Consider the following 10,812-nt stretch of genomic DNA (forward strand, 5'->3'; position numbering starts at 1 on the left):
GGCAACAATAAGAAAACAAAATAATACCGGACTGCCACCACATTCGACCGCGAAGTTTTGCTTCTCACTCATCTTCCTCTCGCCTCCTACTACTCACAGCTCTCCAGTCCTAGCGTTCTTTTAAACGGATCGTGCTTAGTGTCTTGTTATGAGCTTTTTGTTGACAAAGGTATCGAACACACGACGTGCTGACAACTTTGTTTCTTTATTAACACATGGAGCTAACAGTACGAACACAGCTTGGGGCTCTCGGCAGGAAGTGGCGTCTAATGGTATGAGGAAATGTAGTTTTTTTCACACAAGTGAACAGATTACAAAGCACCACTTCAGTGTTGTCCCGAGACTATATTTCCCATGATTCATTGTGTGACCTGTGCGCTTGCTGATTCGCTGCGAGACATTAAAACCAACATGCTTGTTGTCACCTGTCAGTGGCTCTCGTAAAACACAAACTAGAAGGCTACCAAGCGATCACCGTGAAAGAAATGCCGAACCGTACAAATGCAATGCAATGCTTGAAGCATGAAGATGGAAATACATAATACAAATAATGTGCACAAACGTGTGCCGGCGATGTGTGTCTCCTATGGCAACGTGACCGTGAATTACCGCGACGCCGACCCGCTTATATGCACATACACATCCCTTTCCCGATTGACAGTGGATTAACCCTTTCGGACAAGATCGAAGATGAAGCACAATTTAAACAGGCTTAACCTAGCGAACGCAACAACAACTATGATCGGGGATTGCCACGAGTTAGCTTTTGGCTAACGTCGTTAGCTTTTACTCTTCATTCCACAACAGTTGGCAGCTCTGCTTTGACAAAGTCATCAGTTATCTATCCAAAAATCACACTTTTTGGCAAATCCTTGATCATAAGTAGACCGGTTAAGGAAGCAGGCATCTTCGAAGTGTTTGTAGCAGAGAACACTACTCGATGATGGCGTGATATTCATTCGCTTCGTGCGAACGAAAGATGTCCATTTACGTACCTTGCTATCCTTTGGCCACTCATACAACTTTTCGTTTGAGTGAGAACAAAACATCGCCACACACCGCAGTGGCATCTTACCGAGAAGTAATGCAATAAACAATACTGTCTTCGCACTTCTCAGTGTGACGTAATTTCCGAAGATTGCCGAAGAAAAGCATTTTCGTTGTCAAGGATGTTGCTATGGGTTAAACAAAGAATCTTGCGTTTAAAAAAAAAAAAAATGAAAATATGCTTATAATTGTTTAGCCATTGATATTATTCAAAAATATGGTTGGCCAACCTTACTTCACATTTCTGCTTTAACGGGCAACTGTAACAACTAGGGATGGGAATTGATAGGATTTTTACGATTCCGATTCCATTATCGATATTGCTTAACGATTCGATTCTTTATCGATTCTCTTATCGATTCTAATTTGGGGAAAAAGAACAACAAACGTTTTGATTGGCATCGAGTTTGTTTAATCAGAACTCACAACCTTACAAACTCACAACGAGATCAAAAGAGGCCCAAAGCCTCAATGTTAACTATGGCAATAAGTGGCAAATACACAAGAATGTATAACATTTTACTGAAACATTTATCTAATAGAAATAAAAAATATTGGTATATATTGGGAGATAGGTTGTTGTTCTGCGTTTGGCAATATGTGTTAAAGCAGGGGTCCCCAAACCTTTTCCTGTGAGGGCCACATAACTTTTCCCTTCTCTGATGAGGGGCCGGGGTCAGTTTGTAACAAAAAAAGTGTGACGATTGCAGAAGTGCATAAATGTAAAAAAAATATTGTTTTTCAGAAAGCCACAATCAAATAACCCTTTCTGGATTCTTCACGGAATGAAAGTAAATAAAATAAAAATAATAATGTAATAATAATAATTAATAATAAATACACTATTAATTAAATAGATAATAACCAAATAACCCGCTCTGAATTCTTCAAGGAAAAAGGCCAGGAAATAAATAACACGATTGAGAAAAAAAAAAAATTTTTTAATGGCCGGACCAAATGTGGAGGCGGGCCGTATTTGGGCCGCGGGCCGCAGTTTGGGCACCCGAAGAAATGCCGCATCCAAGCGAGTGAGCGTGCGAAGTGAGAGAGGGAAACACTTCTACGAGCCTACGTTCTTTGTTAATGTTAATATCTACAGAGGCAACGCCTGTATGTATAATCTTTTGTGTTGTTGTTGTTGTGTTTCCACTCGCGATCGGACACTTAAATCCAGTTGTGTAGTGGTTTGAACGATGTGCTAATGCTAGCGAACGAATGCTAACCATACTGTTATTAGCAGCTAATCATCGTTGATTTACGTTGATGCAAACCTGTTTGTTATTGGGGACGAAATTGATTTGTTTCATTTCTATTTTTAGTTTCACTCTTCAAGTGATGGTTGAATAAAGTCAGCAAATTATACCAACGTCTTCTGTATCGTCATTTCGGAGTTTAGCTAGCTGTATAGCTGTCTCGGTGAGGACAGTGCAGTCTATTCCCTCCCGATGCAGTTATCTCCACCTTGCAATGACTGCAAGTCGCTTTGTTGTAATTTTTCCTCGTGAAGTGAAGACACACTTTCGAGCGTTTGAACCTACGTGCTGTCATTGTTATGTTTATGGCTGCAATGCTCGTGCTTACCCGTCGTAACCTTTCATTTTCACACTCTTTCCTGGTGAAGTGTAGTCCAACTTTGGAGCGAGTCGTTCTTGGCGCCATGCTAGTTTGATGCGTCTGGACAACAAGACACTTCGCGACACAATACGCGTCTTTAGGAATCGTTAAAGGGATCGTTAAGGCTTTTTCATTGTGATGTCGAGGCCTCGAAACACTCGGAACCGGTTCCGAATTGGAATCGGATTTCGATTCCCATCCCTCGTAACAACACATCTGTCCAAATTTCAATGTTATTGGAAAAAAAGTGGTGTGTTTCCAAGAACCTGTTAAACATTTCAATGTTCATAATCTACACTAGCCTGCAATCACAGCTGTTACCTGCTGATCAGAGTTGTCAGATGTAGTATACATCTGAAAAATGCAGCTATCTACTTTAAAAAAAACTCTTCTTGAGGGTCCTGCGCAGTATCTTACCCTTTTGCTAAGAGTGTGCTCTTCTGGGCGGAGATGTCTGATGTTTCTCTAGGTCAGTGTTTTTCAACCGGTGTGCCGCGGCACGCTAGTGTGCCGTGAGAGATCGTCAGGTGTGCCGCGAAAAGTTATCCCATATATATATTTTTTTAATGTCGTCGGGCGGAGTTTGCAGCAGTCACCTCCTTAAATGGTGCTCCTCCCGACATCCACCACGCGATGGCGCTGCTTTATTTACATTCAATATAGTGTGAACGCGTATGTGCGAACCGCTGAGCTCCCGAGTGACGAGTGGTCGAGGTGGATTTATTTATTTATTTATTTTTTTTTGTGAATAAATGAGCATAAGTGGAAGCTTCCCCCCTTTTTTTACTTTTATGCACGCATCCTACTTACCACGCGTTACAAGATGCAGGAGGAAAGGAGGAGTAGGTAGAAGCGTGCGGTCGTGTGCAAATGAGCAATGTATTGGTCGTGTGGCGTTCAAGAACTGCACAGATTTTTAACCATTAGCTACCTTGCTGTCCACGAAAATGTGGACCCCAGCACGTCTACTGTACATCATTTGATCAGATTCGTCAAGTGTCAATATAGAAGGAAGTGTCCTTTCCATTTCATTCATATTTGAGACCATCAATCCTTCCCCTGTGTTTTATTCCAAGTCATTGTTGAGGACAGCAAGGTAGCTGATGGCTAAAAATCCGAGCAGTTCTTGAACGTGACGCGAGCAGTTGCATTTGCTCTCGTTTCAAAACAAGTCGATTGAATATTTTGATCGTCTCCATGAAAACACAGAGCGAAAAAAGGCCATTTTTTTGAGAAACACTACAAAGGTAAATGAGAAAGTCCTCAAGCCAGTTACCTTGTTGCTAAACTCCTGCTAAACTGTTGCTGAATCCAAAAAGAGATAATACTACCTGCCTGCAAAGCCATTGTCAGTGAGAATCTTGCCCCTGATGCGATTAAAGACATTTCTAAAGTCTACCCGTCTGACAATTCTGAGCTTTTCAAGCCTAACTGCAATAAAAATAAAAAATAAAAACACAGACTAAGCGCTGTTGATGAAGATTCCTGCAAGGATATCGGGTTTGTTTTCATCCATACAGGCTCAAGTTTCACACGGAGTAAGTATAAATATTGAGAAATTATTTCATAATTAAATATACTGTACAGAACATTTGGTTTGTGGTGTACCGCGAGATTTTTTCCAATGTAAAAACGTGCCGTGACACAGAAAAGGTTCAAAAACACTGCTCTATGTATCTGCTGGAGCCACTTCACCAGTGTGGGGGACACAGCTGGTGTGACCACGGTCACTACAGTCGCTTTCACCTGCCTTTCTTTAGTTTCTCGTGTTCCTTTTTCCTGATATTGCCATCATTAGGGATGCTTACATCGATCACTGCTTATCTAAGATCACGTTGTCCGGTTTGTTTGGCCACGACCAGCTTCTCAGTTTGAATCCGGAAGTCCCACAGGATCTTAGCCCTCTCATTTTCCACCACCTTTGGAGTAGTTTCCAATTGAGATCTAGGGGTCTCCAGTCAATACTTTGCACAGATGTTTTTGTACACTATACCGGCTACTTGATTATGGCTTCCCATGTATTTTTTTCCTCACAGTATCTTACACATGCTATTATGTGTTGGACTGTTGCAGGGGCCTCTTTGCACAGCCTACTCCTGGGATCCTGCCTGGTGTGATGTATCTGGGCCTTTATTGCTCTGGTGCCCAAGGACTGCTCCCGTGCTGCCATGATTAGTGCCTCTGTGCTGTCTTTCAGTCCAACTCTCTCTAACCATTAGTAGGACTTGCTCATATCTGCCACTCCAGTTATTATTCGTTGATACATGTCATGAAGGGGTTTTTCCTCCCATGATGGTTCCTCCAACTCCTCCTTTACAATTTTCCAGTGCCTGAGACATTCATTAAATGCTTCATCTCTTGGGGCCATCTTCGTGATGTATTCGTGGAGCTTGCCTTGGATAGTGGTCCTGATGCTCACTCATCCTCGGCCTCCTTCCTTGTGCTTAGCATATAGCCTCTGGAGACTGGATTTTGGGTGGAACCCTCCGTGCGTGGTGAGAAGCTTCTGTGTTTTCACATCTGTGGTCTGAACTTCTTCCTCTGGCCATCTTTTTATCCCAGCAGGGTACCTGATCAACCTAGCCATAAAAAGAAGGTTAGTAATCGTATTTATATTCGAAATGTATGTCATTTTAAGCTTAGATTCATTAATTGATGTCTAATATTTAGTTTAAAATAAAAAATTACTTTAAAAATGATTCACTCGCATATTTTAAACTTTTAAACAAATTACGTCACAGTGAAAAAAAATTGCGTCTGTAAATAAGTCATAGATCTTTACCTCATAACTATCAATTAATTGTATTTTTTTCATTACTGTCGCATTTTCCCCAATATTTTAGATGATAAATAATCGACCCAAACACAGAAAAATTGGGAAAAAAACTTTTAAAGGGTAAATATATGAAAATGAAAATCTCAACCACTCCTTGATGTCTGCGATTTCTGCATGACGACCCTTGTTATATTATCAAGTTTCACCCAATAAAATCCCCCAAAAGGGGCTGTGGCTGTGGCCATTCACAGCTGTGTCTTGACACTCGGTGATACAAGCTACATTGAGTTTTTGGATCGAAAAGAGGTAAGTACGCGATAATGTCTCGTTAAAATCATGGCGTCTTTAATTATGCTCTCGTGTGCACTCACCTCCAGTTAGGGTTTTGCTGTTTATATTATTTTCGTTTGTTTTAAAATGCCCTCCTGTTCAAAAAATTTCTTCCCCAGAAAATTGACATTTTAAGCTTTCCAATGATGTATCACACAGGCATATGGGACAATTTAGAAATTTGGCCAAATTGGGGGTCTCAGAGCGGATCTTCAAGTCACCTGAGTGTTTTCCGCCAAATATATATATACAGTGGGGCAAATAAGTATTTAGTCAACCACTAATTGGGAGAGTTCTCCCACTTGAAAATATTAGAGAGGCCTGTAATGTCAACATGGGTAAACCTCAACCTTGAGAGACAGAATGTGGAAAAAAACCCAGGAAATCACATTGTTTGATTTTTAAAGAATTTATTTGCAAACCATGGTGGAAAATAACTATTTGGTCAATACCAAAAGTTCATCTCAATACTTTGTTATGTACCCTTTGTTGGTAATAATGGAGGCCAAACGTTTTCTGTAACTCTTCACAAGCTTTTCACACACTGTTGCTGGTATTTTGGCCCATTCCTCCATGCAGATCTCCTCTAGAGCAGTGATGTTTTGGGGCTGTCGTTGGGCAACACGGACTTTCAACTCCCTCCACAGATTTTCTATGGGGTTGTGATCTGGAGACTGGCTAGGCCACTCCAGGACATTGAAATGCTTCTTACGAAGCCACTCCTTTGTTGCCCTGGCTGTGTGTTCAGGATCATTGTTATGCTGATAGACCCAGCCACGTCTCGTCTTCAATGCTCTTGCTGATGGAAGGAGACTTTCACTAAAAATCTCTCGATACATGGCCCCATTCATTCTTTCCTATACACAGATCAGTCGTCCTGGTCCCTTTGCAGAAAAACAGCCCCAAAGCGTGATGTTTCCACCCCTATGCTTCACAATGGGTATGGTGTTCTTCGGATGCAATTCAGTCTTCTTTCTCCTCAAAACACGAGAACCATTTTTTTTCTACCAAAAAAATCTATTTCTGTTTCATCTGACCATAACACATTCTCCCAGTCCTCTTCTTGATCATCCAAATGCTCTCTAGCAAACCGCAGACGGGCCTGGGCGTGTACTTTCTTCAGCAGGGCGACACATCTGGCAGTGCAGAATTTGAGTCCCTGGCGGCGCATTGTGTTACTGATAGTAGCCTTTGTTACTGTGGTCCCAGCTCTCTGTAGGTCATTCACTAGGTCCCCCCCATGTGGTTCTGGGATTTTTGCCCACCGGTAATGTTAGCATTTTGACGCCACGGGGTGAGATCTTGCATGGAGCCCCAGATCTAGGGAGTTTATCAGTGGTCTTGTATCTCTTCCATTTTCTAATAATTTCTCCCAAAGTTGATTTCTTTACACCAAGCGTTTTACCTATTGCAGATTCAGTCTTCCCAGCCTGGTGCAGTTCTTCCACTTGAAAATATTAGAGAGGCCTGTAATTGTCAACATGGGTAAACCTCAACCATGAGAGACAGAATGTGGGGAAAAAAACAGAAAATCACATTGTTTGATTTTTAAAGAATTTATTTCGAAATAATAATAACTTTTGAACCGTATCATATCATATGGGATTTTTCATTATGTACACTACCATTCAAAAGTTTGGGGTTAAGCGACCCCAAACTTTTGAACGGTAGTGTATATATTCATATCCTCAAGTATTTGCAGAAGACTTTGTTACCAAATAAGGCGGCCAACTCTACTATTGGCTATTTAAACCACACATATTTTAGAAAGGATGGTAGCCTGATATTTATGTGGTTGTGTAATTCCACACTTGGAGGGTAAGCAGACATTCACCCTAGAGACCCAACTAAACAATAATTTAGAAGTCAATTTTCCATAACATGCACCTATCAGGACCCATGACTGACAGCAGCCCAGGAAAATATTTTTTATTTGCAGCATTGAAGTAGTGGGCCCAACGTGATATTATCTCAAATCTCAAGTGGCACACCACAATCAATGCACTTGAATAAATGAACACCCTCAAACGTGAGATGAGAAAATACCATCCCCTACTTGTTTATTTTCCACGCTTTATCAGTTGACTGAAGATTTATATTGAACGGATCTAAAAATAAATAAATTGAGGGAATGCTATCTCCTAATTGTGCACACAAACCGCGCACTTACTAACTCAAACAAAAAGCCTGACTGGATTCATAGCAACCAAATCATTGCAAGAGTTATATGTATTTGGAAGTTGATAGGATATTCTATTATCTGATTTCCTTCAGCGCTCTCTAGTCAGACTTTGGATGGGAGCCTCAGCCTTAAGGGCCTTACTTAATAACACACATTGTCAATGCCGATGTGTGTTTGTTTCGATCACAGCAGCAGTTTAGTTTATTAGCTCAAGCTTGCTTCATGTGTGTACGTGTGTTTATGAGTGTACACGAGCATGTTCAAACAGCACAGTCTAACTGACAACCTCCTCGCTGGTCTAATTTGTCCCAGAGGCCCGAAGGCAAGATCTTTACCCTCCTCTACTACTCCCCCAACTACCTACTTCACTCTCCGCCCCCTCTCTCTACTTTTCATCCTCCTCCTGCCTCTCTTTCTCTTCTCTTTCCATCCCAGCCACTGAATCTGCCTTCTATCTCAACGTGACCTCCTGCCTTCGATGGAAGGAGGATTCTAGGCGATTTGGAGGCTTCCTCTGTAAGCGCTCCTCTTCCCAGCTGCATGGATGATATCTCAGGAGGAAAGCATCATATAAATATATACAGTAACTCAGAAAAGTGACTACACTTCTCGCATTTCTGCAGATATTTAATTCTACTTTTTCAGGGGACAACACCTAACATATGAGTCTTTGACACCGCGAAAAGGAGTCAGTTTCAGCCAGTGACGTGCGGTCAGGTTCATGGTTGGTGAGGCACTGACTCCTTTAGTGTCAGATTTCCAAATATATAAACCAAAAAGGGTAGCTTATTCAACTGGCTACTGGTTATTTCATATTTCATCAGCATTCTTCACAAAACATGCACACACAGTACATATTATCGATACGTAAAAGTAAGAAAATAACATGCATTTGCTCTACACCCTCAATGTGTTGGCCGTCGCAATTCTATAATTCATGCAACATAAATGAGAGTAACGAGTGGTGTACAAAACCACAGAATTCAATTCTGACCTTTAGTGAAATATTCAGTTGTTTTTAAAACTTTTAATTCCGATACTTTAATCAATTTATTACAGATTGCTAAACAAAAAGTGTGAAAAGAAAAACAAAGAATATTTTATTTAAGGCCAAAATTTAGTTTTTAAATATTCTATTGTATTTTTCTTAATCTAACCTCTTTTTTTTTTTTTTTTTTTTTTTAAATACGATTGAAATGAAAACTTTGTGGTCTTGCGCCTGCCCTTCACCACAAAAACCGCTGTTACTTTGGGAGGGCATAGGTTTGGTCTCAACATTTGTAGGGACGATATAACAGCATAACTTGCATGTAGGTACACTTTTTGCTGGGGACGGGACATTAATAAGACCAAACATATTAGATGAAGGGGGCAAAGGGCCACATTTCTCATGTATATGAACCTAATTAATTAATAGGCAAAATGATCAATGCAAAATAAATCCTTATCTACTGATTATAACTTTTACGTGCATTGGTTCAGATGATACACTGTTCGATTCAAACCTTTGTTTTCAAAAAATACTAAAGAAACATTTTGAAAACTGAATAAATGTCTGGTTTTTATTAGCAAACAAAAACAATGAAAATAATTCACTTAATAATGGTAGGGTCAATTCTATCCTTACAACATATGGAACTATTGAAAGATCTAAATTATCTATATAACTGAACATTATATCATGCAAAAAAGGTAAGGTTGCTTAAAAGTTGGTGGGGACAATTTTAGCATCCTGAAAAGTTGGTAGTGTTATGTCCCTACCGTCCCTATGCAAACCTACGCCCTTTTTGTAAAAGTCCTCCTTATTTTCCTTTACTTTAAAAAATCTCTCCGCCTCAATGGAGAGGATTGCTTCAATTAAATCGTTCTGTGTACTATTTGACAAGCCAGAAAACACAGTGGATGTGTCCGAATGTCTAGCTAACCTTTCATCTTTCCCAGCAAAACCATGTAATCGTTCTACATATATGCCACGTTTAGAAGAGCTTACACGCTCATCGTTACCACGAAATGTTAACTCCTGTTTAGCTGGGATGCGGGTTGCATTAATGAGGTCTTTCAAACTCTTTCGGTTTTCCTTTACCTTAGCATTGAGGCCGCTACCGTTGAGCTTCCGCTGTTCGTCAAAGCCAAATCGATCCTTGAGCTTCCAAAAGTTTTTAAAGCAATCAGGCTTTGAATGTGAGTGGTCGAGCTCACATGTTTGCTGAGGCTTCGCGGTAGTTTTTAATGTCACAATATCTCGTGTTAGTCCAGACATTGGCACAAGTTGAGAAGAAAAGGCAGGGAAAGCAGCAAAGGCAATTTTTTGAAGGACAGCCACATAGCCAGTCTTTTCGGGTGTACCAGTCCGTTTGAAAAGTGCGAGTTATCTTCTGTCCCGTAGTTGGAAGCAAACCTTTTAGCTCCGGTGTTGTGTTAATCGCGTCCACTTTTGATGGAAAGTCCAGTTTCACGTACGCCCCCTTTCAGTGCGGCAGAGTACTATCTGCCGCAACCTGTGCCTTTTCACTGCGGTTTTATTTCCCATCAGCAAAACTAAATATGTCGCTAACAAACATTAAACTTTAAGGGTTGAAGACATTAGCCAGACTGTGGAAAATCAGGTCAAATAAACGTATCTGGACACATTATAATGGCGACATGCAGATGTACAGCAACCAGCACGCTCCAATTCCATGTATCAACCCAGTTTGTTATGGATTGCGCATTCAGAGGTGAGGCTTTACTCGTTGCTGCCGCACCTCTCGTTTCATTTCTTTATTTGAACAGGAAATAGGCAAATTCAGCGATTTTGACTATAAAAAATGTTTGAAATGAGTCATACATAAAGAGCAATGGACAAATATTAATATAAATTTGA

This window comes from Corythoichthys intestinalis, chromosome 11 (assembly GCF_030265065.1).
Source record: "Corythoichthys intestinalis isolate RoL2023-P3 chromosome 11, ASM3026506v1, whole genome shotgun sequence".
Taxonomy (NCBI): domain Eukaryota; kingdom Metazoa; phylum Chordata; class Actinopteri; order Syngnathiformes; family Syngnathidae; genus Corythoichthys; species Corythoichthys intestinalis.